The sequence below is a fragment of the Heterodontus francisci genome, chromosome 49 (assembly GCF_036365525.1).
Source record: "Heterodontus francisci isolate sHetFra1 chromosome 49, sHetFra1.hap1, whole genome shotgun sequence".
Taxonomy (NCBI): Eukaryota; Metazoa; Chordata; class Chondrichthyes; order Heterodontiformes; family Heterodontidae; genus Heterodontus; species Heterodontus francisci.
In genome coordinates, this window is record NC_090419.1 from 10,668,119 (window position 1) to 10,680,833 (window position 12,715).

Here is a 12,715-nt window from a genome sequence, read left to right on the forward strand (position 1 = left end):
CTGCTGTCCCTTGTCCTAACTCGCACCAATTCCTGTTGACCACCCATCAGCACCGCCCCCCACCCACCCCCCCCCCCCCCCCCGTCACCCCCCCAGCGCTTGATCGCTGACTTACGTTGGTTCCCGGTCCGACAATTCCTCGAGTTTAGAATTCTTATCCTCCTGCTCAAATCCCTCGACACCTCCTCCTTCTCCCCCTCCCTATCTCTGTAACCTCCTCCAGCCCCTACAACCCTCTGAGATCTCTGCGCTCCTCCAATTCCGGCCTCTTGACCATCCCCCGATTCCCATCGCTCCACCATTGGCGGCCGTGCCTTCAGCTGCCTGGGGCCCTAAGCTCTGGAATTCCCTCCCTAAACCTCTCCGCCTCTCTCTATCCTCCTTTAAGACGCTGCTTAAAACCGACCCCTTTGACCGAGTGTTTGGTCACCCTTCCCTAATATCTCCTGATGAGGCTCGAGGTCAGATTCTGTCTGACTGACGCACCTGTGAAGCACCGCGGGGATGTTTTACCACTTCAAAGGCGCTATATAAATGCAGGGTGCTGTTGTTGTCGCCCAGCTCATTTCAGTTTCTTCGTGTCACAGGAGGCGAGAGTCTCTCCAGAGTGAGCCCTGTGTCTGACCACGTCCCTCCAGAACCCGGTCCGTCATCATCACCCCCTCCCTCAGCCACCAAGCACCTGTCGAGAGGCCAAAAAGCAAAGCAGACAGGGTGTGATCCACAGTGCGGTTTAAATACAGTATAGTAACAAAGTGGCCAAGAGCTTCAACAACAACCTGCATTTAAAAAGCGCCTGACTTGGTAAAACCTCCCACGGCGCTTTACAACACAAACTGAATAGAATTTAACCCCGAGCCCCATCAGGAGATATTAGGGACAGGAATTCCAGAGCTCAGGGCCCCAGGCAGCTGAAGGCAGGGCCGCCAATGGTCGGGGGATGGTCAAGAGGCGAGAACTGCAGTTGCCGGCCTGCTTAATCTGTTGTCGGCAGCACCTTCGTGTTCGCCTTCAGTGAATAATGGTAAACGGTTAGTGGTGTTTGCCTGATACCAGCGTGGCCAGTGTGAGTGATGGGGTGGGGAGTCTGTGTTTGTTTCAGCAAAGGCTGTGTGGTGAGCTAATTATCTTGAAGACTGGCAGACTTCTCCAGAATCCTCTGATTGACGGATTACACAGACTGGGTTTGTATCCCCTCAAGTGTAGAAGATTAAGGGGGTGATCTAATCGAGGGGTTTAAGATGATTAAAGGATTTGATCAGGTCGATAGAGAGAAACGATTTCCACTGGTGGGGGGAGTCCGGAACAAGGGGGCAGAACCTTAAAATTCGAGCCAGGCCGTTCAGGGGTGATGTCAGGAAGCACTTCTTCACACAAAGGGGAGTGGAAATCTGGAACCCTCTCTTTTTTCCGCCCCCCCCCCCCCCCCGCCCCCAGAAAGCTGTCGGCTGAATGGCCTCCTCCTGTTCCTGGTGTAACAGGCTCGAGGAGGGGCTGAATGGCCTCCTCCTGTTCCGTGCTGTTAGGGTTTGCTCCCTCCTCGTTGATTCACACACATGTTTGATGGGGAGTTGGCAGCAAAACTGATCGAACAGGTTCTCGGGGAGGAAGTAAGGGGCAGGATGTTTGCTGAGTTTATACCACAGTCGCGTGCCATTGTGAACTGTGTTGTATCTCAGTCAGAGAGAGAGAGTCTTCTACAGAAAAGCTCCCAGTGACAGGTGCTGTGTTTTATATAGTATGATGCACTTTGTGCAATGACAGTCGACTATAAATGACATGGTTTTGAAAAGTATAGCTCCTGCTCTTGCTTCTTATGTCCTAATATGCAAATTTTTATCAACTTGCCCTGCTGCCTTTAAGGTGATTGCAAAAAACATATGGGTTACTTGGATGTCGAAATAGAGGCACAGAGTATAAAAGCAAAGCGGTCAGGCTAGGTGTTTCTAAACCACTGCTCAGGCCTCGGCTGCAGTACTGTGGATAATTCTGGGCACCACACGGCCTTTGAAAGGATACAGAGGGGTTTTACCAGGATGTTCCCAGGGAATTGAGGGGCTTTGGTTATGAGGAGAGGTTGGGAAAAGTTCGGACTGTTCTCCAGGGAACAGAGCAGGTTGGGAGGTGACTGGGTAGAGGTTTGCAGGATGTTGAGGTGGTTTTACAACTATTCCGTCTGGCGACTGGGTTCAACAACCAGAGGTCACGGATTTAAAACCATCGGGAAAAGATCCGGGGTGTGGAGACGAGGGGAAATGTTTTCACTCCGGCAGTTGTCGGGACCTGAAGCTGATCCCATCGATGATTTTAAAAGGGAGTTGGACGGGTGATTGAGGAGCTGGCAGGGTAAAGGTGGAGGGATGTGGGACTCGGCAGGACCGCTCTTTCAAGGAGCCAGCACGGGCACAACAGAGAAGAGAAAAGAGGCGGCTGAGGGCCGACCTGATGGAGGTCTTTAAAATGATGAAGGGGGTTTCGATCGGGTAGACGTAGAGAAAATGTTTCCACTTGTGGGGGGGAGACCAGAACTTGGGGGGTCATCAAAATAAGACAGTCAGTAATAAATCCAATGGGGAATTCAGGAGAAACTCCTTTCCCCAGAGAGTGGTGAGAATGTGGAACTCGCTCCCACAGGGAGTGGTTGAGGTGAATAGTATCGATGTATTTAAGGGGGAAGCTGGGTAAATACACGAGGGAGAGAGGAATAGAAGGATATGGTGATAGGGCGATGATGTTTGTGCTGTAACCTACAGCCAGTGGAATAAAGACAGAGCAGAGTTACCTGCACTGGCTGGGTTTCTGAGGTGAGGAACACTTGCCACACGATTGCAGAACTCCGGGGCTGGAGATGTCGAGCCAGCTGACCTGGTCTGCTGACCTTTCAGTGGAAATCTAAAATTTGCACGCCCTGTGGATTTGCCTCAATTGAGGGAAGGAGAGCTGTTCTGCACTCTGCTGGTGGCTAGTGGTAATTGTCAGATAAATGAGTGTCTGCAAACAACTTGCATTTATATAGTGTTTTTAACAGTTAAACCTCCCACCGCCCCCACTGCAAGGTGCTTCACAGGAGCGTAAATCAGACAGAATTTAACCCCGAGCCACATCAGGAGATATTAGGGAGAGGCGACCAAAGAGGTCGTTTTAAGGAGGAGAGAGAGAGGCAATTCCAGAGCTTAGGGCCTTTAGGCAAATGTTGACACAGTTGGATAATGGGGTTAATAGAGGCTTGGAGAAGTCTAGAAATGACTGATTTTAAGTGGGATGACAGTGGAAGGGGCACCAGGCGTGTCACTCTGAGCTACTTGCTGCAGTTGGATCAGTTGTGAACTGGCCTTGTGAACCTGCCTCCACCACCTCTTCAGTGTGTTCCAGATTCCAACCACCCACTGGGTGAAAAACATTCTCCTCAAATCCCCTCTAAACCTCCTGCCCTTACCTTAAATCTATGCCCCCTGGTTATTGACCTCTCTACTAAGGGAAAAAATTTCATCCTATCTATGCCCCTCATAATTTTGTCTACCTGTCAGGTCCCCCCTCAGCCTTCTCTGCTCTAAGGAAAACAACACTAGCCTATCCTGTCTCTCTTCATAGCTGAAATGGTCCAGCACAGGCAACATCCTGGTGAATCTCCTCTGCATCCTCTCCAGTGCAATCACATCCTTCCTATAGTGTGGTGCCCAGAACTGTACACAGTACTCGAGCTGTGGCCTAACTAGCGTTTTGTACAGCTCCATCATAACCTCCCTGCTCTTATATTCTATGTCTCAGCTAATAAAGGCAAGTATCCCAAATGCCTTCCTAACCACCTTATCTACCTGTGCTGCTGCCTTCAGTGATCTATGGGCAAGTACACCAAGGTCCCTCTGACCCTCTGTACTTCCTAGGGTCCTACCATCCATTGTATATTCCCTTGCCCTGTTAGTCCTCCCATAGAAACATAGAAAATAGGAGCAGGAGTAGGCCATTCATTATGATCATGGCTGATCATCCAACTCAGTAACCTGTTCCCGCTTTTGCCCCATACCCTTTGATCCCTTTAGACCCAAGAGCTATATCTAACTCCTTCTTGAAAACATACAATGTTTTGGCCTCAACTGCTTTCTGTGGTAGTGAATTCCACAGGCTCACCACTCTCTGGGTGAAGAAATGTCTCCTCATCTCAGTCCTGAAAGGTTTACCCCGTATCCTTAGACAATGACCCTGGTTCTGGACTCCCCCACCATCAGGAACATCCTTCCTGCATCTACCCTGTCAAGTCCTGTTAGAATTTTATAGGTGTCTATGAGATTTCCCCCCCTCACTCTTCTGAACTCCAGCGAATATAATCCTAACTGACTCAATCTCTCCTCATACGTCAGTCCCACCATCCCAGGAATCAGTCTGGTAAACCTTCGCTGCACTCCCTCTATCCCAAAATGTATCCCCTCGCAATTCTCAGGATTAAATTCCATTTGTCTCCAGATACTTTATAATTGGAGTACAAAAAAGTCATAGATGTGATGCTAAACCTTTATAATCGCTGCTAAGGCCCACAGCTGGAGGATTGTGTCCAGCTCCGGGCCCCGCACTTTCGGGAGGATGTCAAGGCCTTGGAGAGGGTGCGGAGGGAGATTTTCCAGAATGGTCCCAGGGATGAGGGACTTCAGTTAATGTGGAGAGACTGGAGAAGCTGGGATTGTTCTCTTTAGAGCAAAGAAAATTAAGGGGTGATTTGGTAGAGGTATTCAAAATCATGAAGGATCTGGACAGAGTAGGTGGAGAGAAACTGTTCCCATCAAGAACCAGACGATACTGATTTAAGGTGATTGGCAAGAGAACTAGAGGAAAAACTTTTTTACACAGCGAGTGTTTAGGATCTGGAATACACTGTCTGAGAGTGCGGTGGAGGCAGGTTCAGTGAGTGTTTAGGATCTGGAATGCACTGTCTGAGAGTGTGGTGGAGGCAGGTTCAATCGGGGCTTAAAAAGGGAACTGGACAAGTGCATGAAAGGGGTCGGGGGGGGGAATGGCAGGGACCAGCTGGATTGTCCTCGCAAGGAGCTGGCATAGGCTCGACGGACTGAATGGCCTCCTCCTGTGCTGTAACCATTCCATGATTCTGTTTACAGTAGAATTCGAATTAGAACATTACAGCGCAGTCCAGGCCCTTCGGCCCTCGATGTTGCGCCGACCTGTGAAACCATCTGACCTACACTATTCCATTTTCATCCATATGTCTATCCAATGACCACTTAAATGCCCTTAAAGTTGGCGAGTCTACTACTGTTGCAGGCAGGGCGTTCCACGCCCCTACTACTCTCTGAGTAAAGAAACTACCTCTGACATCTGTCCTATATCTTTCACCCCTCAACTTAAAGCTATGTCCCCTCGTGTTTGCCATCATCATCCGAGGAAAAAGACTCTCACTATCCACCCTATCTAACCCTCTGATTATCTTATATGTCTCTATTAAGTCACCTCTCCTCCTCCTTCTCTCCAACGAAAACAACCCCAAGTCCCTCAGCCTTTCCTCGTAAGACCTTCCCTCCATACCAGGCAACATCCTAGTAAATCTCCTCTGCACCCTTTCCAAAGCTTCCACATCCTTCCTATAATGCGGTGACCAGAACTGCACGCAATACTCAAGGTGCGGCCTCACCAGAGTTTTGTACAGCTGCATCATGACCTCATGGCTCCGAAACTCAATCCCCCTACTAATAAAAGCTAACACACCATATGCCTTCTTAACAGCCCTATTAACCTGGGTAGCAACCTTCAGGGATTTATGCACCTGGACACCAAGATCTCTCTGTTCATCTACACTACCAAGAATCTTCCTATTAGCCCAGTACTCTGCAATCCTGTTACTCCTTCCAAAGTGAATCACCTCACACTTTTCCGCATTAAACTCCATTTGTCATCTCTCAGCCCAGCTCTGCAGCCTATCTATGTCCCTCTGTACCCTACAACATCCTTCGGCACTATCCACAACTCCACCGACCTTCGTGTCATCCGCAAATTTGCTAACCCACCCTTCTACACCCTCATCCAGGTCATTTATAAAAATGACAAACAGCAGTAGCCCCAAAACAGATCCTTGCGGTACACCACTAGTAACTAAACTCCAGGATGAACATTTACCATCAACCACCACCCTCTGTCTTCTTTCAGCTAGCCAATTTCTGATCCAAAGCTCTAAATCACCTTCAATCCCATACTTCCGTAGATTGGTAACCAGAGGCCACAGAGTGACAGAAAGCCAGGAGGGAGATGAGGAGCGAGTGGTTGTGATCTGAAAGCAGACTCGATAGTAACTTTCAAAAAGGAATTACTATGGGGAAAGGGCAAGGGAGTGGGATTGTTTCAAAGAGCCAGCACAGGCACAATGCGCCGAATGGCTGTGCGATTCTGTGCATCTCCCAAATGTCTACACAGTTCTGCACTGCAGCAGCAGTCTCCAGATCGGGTGTTGACCTAATTAAAATAGGTCCGTCTGCAAAGACTCCTTTGTTGGCAATTAGTGTGCTAAAATTAGACAGGGGGTAGTGCTGGCAGAGATCTGAGACTGGGCTGATCTCACTGTGTATTCTCAGGACTGACAGAGTGATCTTTCTGGAGTGGGGGCAGAAGTGGGTGGGGTCAGGGTGGGGGGGTTGTTGTTCACAGATATGCAGCCAATCATTGTGTAACCTGCTCTCATCTGACCACAACAGTGCTGCTCTGAGTTGTCCTTCACTGCACCATGAGGATATGGTTGCATGGGAATAAAGAACAGTGTTGTTGGGAGAGTTGCTTTCTCTGCACTGAGTATAAATGGTGCAGCCATACAGACTTCCCTCTGTGCTAAGTCAGCTGTCCAGGGATCCTGTATTCGTCTTCACCCATACTTACTGATCACTACCCAGTGAATTCCCACCTCACAGTTAAATACATTGTCAGCGTACTGTCCGCACACACTGGGTCACTCTCTCACCTCCGAGTCACTGGGTTGTGGGTTCGAGCCTCATAATCCTGGCCTGACACTTCCCCGGTTCCCGTACGGAGGGAGCGCCCCGCTGCGAGAGGGTCAGCACCGAGGGAGCGCCGCGCTGTCAGAGGGACTGTCTTTCAGGATGAGACGTTAAACCCGAGGCCCCCGTCTGCCCTCTCGGGTGGATATAAAAGATCCCACGGCCATTATTGGAAGAAGAGCGAGGGGGGGGTGGGGGAAGAGTTCTCCCCCGATGTCCGGGCGCCAATATTTATCCCTCAACCAACGTCACTTTAAAAACAGATGATCTTGTTAGCCTGCTGCTGACGGGAGCTTGCTGTGTGTAAATTGACCGCCACGTTTCCTGCATTACAACAGAAAGAACACTTCCAAATCACTTTGGTTGTGACACACTTTGGTAAAAACACTCTGTCGAAATGCAGCTCTGTCTAGATATACACTGGTACATGAGGGTGGTCCATTGGGTGAGGTACCCTGGTGGGATGCTGGGACTGCGTCTCGGGCGGGGGTGCGAGGTTACACCAATCTGACAGCCTCTCAATCACTTTGACCAAACCTCCTCTTCCAATTTCTTGGAGAGTGAATGGAGGTTCGAGCTGGTTTTCTGCTTTATTTCTGAGTTAGTTTTCAGAGGGGACTGCGGGCAATGCCGTGGAGAGCTCTGTGTTGTGCGATGCCCTGCACAGAATTTGTTTTGCTCTGGAGCTTGCTGCACACTGAGATCAATGAAGTCCTGCCAGTTGGCAGTGCCACAGAGGCTGGTTGAGTTTGATAAGGGGCACTTGTGCTGCACAGACTGCAGTTGCAAGCTGCCAGCTAGTGTCAGCTGCTGTGACTTAAGATGGAGCACTGATAGGCAGCAGCATCAGTCCCTTTTTCAATGGCCGGCCTGTACTGGAGGACTGGGAGTCGGGGGCTCTACCTCTGGAAGGTTAGCTGTCTCCACACCTACCTCAGTTCATCCGCTGCTGGAACCATAGAGTCAGTTATACAGCACAGAAACAGGCCCTTTGGCCCATCGTGTCTGTGCTGGCCATCAAGCCTATCTATTCTAATCCCATTTTCTAGCACTTGGCCTGTAGCCTTGTATGCTATATTGTTTCAAGTGCTCATCTAAATACTTCTTAAATGTTGTGAGGGTTCCTGCTTCTATCACCACTTCAGGCAGTACGTTCCAGATTCCAACCACCCTCTGGGTGAAATGTTTTTTTCCTCACATCCCCTCTAAACCTCCTGCCCTTTACCTTAAATCTATACCCCCTGGTTATTGACCCCTCTACAAAGGGAAAAAGTTTCTTCCTATCTATCCTATCTATGCCCCTCATAATTTTGTATACCTCAATCATGTCCCCCCTCAGCCTTCTCTGCTCTAAGGAAAACAACCCCAGCCTATCCCAGTCTCTCTTCATAGCTGAAATGTTCCATCCCAGGCAACATCCTGGTGAATCTCCTCTGCACCCTCTCCAGTGCAATCACATCCTTCCTATAGTGTGGCGACCAGAACTGTACACAGTACTCCAGCTGTGGCCTAACTAGTGTTTTGTACAGCTCCATCATAACCTCCCTGCTCTTATATTCTATGTCTCAGCTAATAAAGGCAAGTATCCCATATGCTTTCCTAACCACCCTATCTACCTGTGCTGCTGCCTTCAGTGATCTATGGACACATACACCAAGGTCCCTCTGACCCTCTGTACTTCCTAGGGTCCTACCATCCATTGTATATTCCCTTGCCTTGTTAGTCCTCCCAAAATGCGTCACCTCACACTTCTCAGGATTAAATTCCATTTGCCACAGCTCCACCCATCTTACCAGCCCATCTATATCGTCCTGTAATCTAAGGCTTTGCTCCTCATTATTTACGACACCACCAATTTTCGTGTCATCTGCGAACTTACTGATCATACCTCCTATATTCGTGTCTAAATCATTAATGTGCACTACAAACAGCAAGGGTCCCAGCACCGATCCCTGTGGTACACCACTGGTCACAGGCTTCCAATCACAAAAACAACCCTCGACCATCACCCTCTGCCTCCTGCCACTAAGCCAATTTTGGATCCAATTTGCCAAATTACCCTGGATCCCATGTGGGACTTTATCAAGAGCCTTACTGAAGTCCATGTAGACTACATCAACTGCTTTACCCTCATCTACACATCTAATCACTTCCTCGAAAAATTCAATCAAGTTAGTTAAACATGATCTCCCCCTGACAAAGCCATGCTGACTATCCCTGATTAATCCCTGCCTCTCCAAGTGGAGATTAATCCTTCCCTCAGAATTTTTTCCCAATAGTTTCCCTACCACTGATGTTAGACTCACCAACCTGTAATTACCTGGTTTATCCCTGCTACCCTTCTTGAATAATGGTACCACATTCACTGTCCTCCAGTCCTCTGGTACCTCTCCTGTGGCCAGAGAGGATTTGAAAATTTGTGTCAGACCCCCTGCTATCTCCTCCCTTGCCTCATATAACAGCCTGGGATACATTTCATCTGGGCCTGGGGATTTATCCACTTTTAAGCCTGCTAAAACAGCTAATACTGACTCCCTTTCAACGCTAATTTGTTCAAGTATATCACAATCCCCCTCCCTGATCTCTACACCTACATCGTCCTTCTCCATAGTGAACACAAATGAAAAGTAATCATTTAAAACCTCACCTATGTCCTCCGGCTCCACACAAAGATTGCCACTATGATCCCTAATGGGCCCCACTCTTTGGTTATCCTCTTGCTCTTAACATACTTATAAAAGGCCTTGGGATTTTCCTTTATCTTGTGCGCCAGTGTTTTTTCATGTCCCCTCTTTGCTCTCCTAAATACTTTTTTATGTACCCCCCTACACATTCTGTACTCCTCTTGTGCCTCCGTTGTTTTCAGCCCTCTGAATCTGCCACAAGCCTCCATTTCTTCTTTCCCTTATCCAATCCTCTATATCCCTTGACATCCAGGGTTCCCTGGACTTGTTGGTCCTACCCTTCATCTTTATGGGTACATGTTGGCTCTGAACTCTCATTTCCTCTTTGAACGACTCCCACTGGTCTGATGTAGACTTTCCTACAAGTAGCTGCTCCCAGTCCACTGTGGCCAGATCCTGTTTTATCATATTGAAATCTGCCTTCCCCCAATTCAGTACCTTTATTTCTGGTCCCTCTTTGTCTTTTTCCATAACTACCTTAAATCTTAGAGTTATGGTCACTATCCCCGAAATGTTCCCCCACTGACACTTCTACCACTTGTCCAGCATCATTCCCTAGGATTAGGTCCAATACTGCCCCTTCTCTTGTAGGACTTTCTACGTGCCGGCTCAAAAAGCTCTCCTGGATACACTTTAAGAATTTCGCCCCCTTTAAGCCTCTTGAACTAAGACTATCCCAGTTGATATTGGGGAAGTTGAAATCCCCTACTATTATTACCCTATTATTTTTACACCTCTCTGAGATTTGCCTACATATCTGCTCCTCTATCTCTTTCTGGCTGTTTGGAGGCCTGTAGTACACTCCCAGCCAAGTGATTGCCCCCTTTTTGTTTTTAAGTTCAACCCATATGGCCTCATTTGAGGAACCTTCAAAGATATCATCCCTCCTTACTGCAGTAATTGACTCCTTGATCAACAGTGCAATGCCACCTCCTCTTTTACACCCTCCCCTATCACGCTTGATGATTCTATACCCTGGAATATTGAGCTGCCAGTCCTGCCCCTCCCTCAACCATGTCTCTGTGATAGCAATAATATCATAATCCCATGTGTTAATCAATACCCTCAATTCATCTGCCTTACTAGTAAGACTCCTTGCGTTAAAACAGATGCAATCCAGCCTTGCATTATTCGCATTATTTTCTCTGCCTTCCAGACTGACTCAGTATCTCTTCTATATTTGACTGTGCATCACCCCCTACTGTACCTCCACTCTGTATCCCATCCCCCTGCCAAATTAATTTAAACCCTCCACATTCAACTATTTTGACACTCTGCTGGCTGGCTCCCATCCTCCTTTTAAACTTCAGCACATCCAAAACTCTGCTGCCTGTATCCTAAGTCTTGTTTACCCATCACCCCCTGTGCTCGCTGACCTACATCAGCTCCTGGTCCAGCAACGCCTCCATTTAAAAAATTCTCCTCCTCCTGTTCAGATCCTTCTGTGGCCTCTCCCCCTCTCCCTAACTCTGTAACCTCCTCTAGCCCCTACACCCCTCCCTATCTCTGTAAGCTCCCACAACCCTCCCTATCTCTGTAACCTCCTCTAGCCCCTACACCCCTCCCTATCTCTGTAAGCTCCTGCAGCCCCTACAACCCTCCCTATCTCTGTAACTTCCTCCACTCCCTACAACCCTCCGAGATCTCTGCGCTCCTCCAATTCCGGCCTCTTGACCATCCCCCGATTCCCATCGCTCCACCATTGGCGGCTGTGCCTTCAGCTGCCTGGGGCCCTAAGCTCTGGAATTCCCTCCCTAAACCTCTCCGCCTCTCTCTCTCCTCCTTTTAAGACGCTGCTTAAAACTGACCTCTTTGAGCTTTTGGTCGCCCGTCTCTAATATCTCCTGATGTGGCTCGGGGTGAAATTCTGTCTGGTTTACGCTCCTGTGAAGCACCGCTGGGATAGTTTACTGCGTTAAAGGCGCTATATAAAAGCAGGTTGTTGTCGTATACTTGCGTTGTTAAGAAAATGTCAATGAGAAAATTGGCATCCGGCCAGCAGGGATGGACAAGAGACTTGGTACTTGGAGAGGGTGTGGAAGGGATTTACTGGAATTGTACCCAGGCATCAGGGAGTTGGAGAGACTGCAGAAGAGGAGGCTGTGCAAAATGGTCGCAGGGATGACGGAGGAAGCACCATTTTAATTCCTTGTGTTTTTTTGTCTCCCCTTGTCTGACAGGTGTGTGAGAATCTGGAACTGGAAAAGTGCCAGTTGAGGGATGAGATCAAGGAGTGGAAGGTGCGGGAGAGCCAACAGTTACAGGATTGTACTGAGCTCGAGGAAGAGAACATTTCCTTGCAGAAACTGGTCTCCATGCTGAAAGAGAATCAGGTACAATGCATACAATTTACAGCACACGCAAACAGGCCGCTCTGCCCGTCCACTCCGTGCTGGTGTTTCTGCTCCACACGAGCCTCCTCCCACCCCCTACTTCATCTCCCCCCTATCACCCATATCCTGCTATTCTTTGTCAAGCCTGCCCTTCAATGCAGTCGCTAAATAGCCTTCGAAAATGTATTGCAAAGAACTGCAGACACCAGACACTGAGATTCAGGACTTCACTGCTGTTAACCAACGACTTCAGGTTCTTCGCCGTCCCAGCAGGTTTTTCAGAATTGCTCAGTTTGGACTCTTGCTTAATCCTTCTCTGTCTCTCTGTCTCTCTCTCTCTGTCTCTCTCTCTCTCTAAGTTTTCAAACATATGCATGTGCCCATGAGGCCCAGATAGAAAGGCACAGTGAAACCTCTCGAGACAAGCCCTGCCAAAAGACGGACACTTATTGAGAGGCCGAAATAATTTGCCTGGTGAAGTATCCAGGGGTGCGGGGAGAGGGGGAGGCGGCAGGCTGGAACTGCAGACTCCCAGAGACACAGACAGCCTTCACTGCACCGGGCACCTCCTCCAACTTGAAAAGTAGGATGCAAGTTTGTTGCAAAGCTGCATCTCTCTGGAACTTTCAGTGAGTGTCAGAGAGCTCCCCTTTCTACTGGGAATTGTTACAGCCCATACAGAGGCCACTTGGAAAATGGAGGCCATCAA

General features: G+C 48.8%; 1 pseudogene; it reads left to right on the forward strand.

Moving 5' to 3' along the window:
* The window catches only part of LOC137358361 (protein bicaudal D homolog 2-like), a 59,305-nt pseudogene that overhangs the window by 34,559 nt on the left and 12,031 nt on the right, over nt 1-12,715 (forward strand).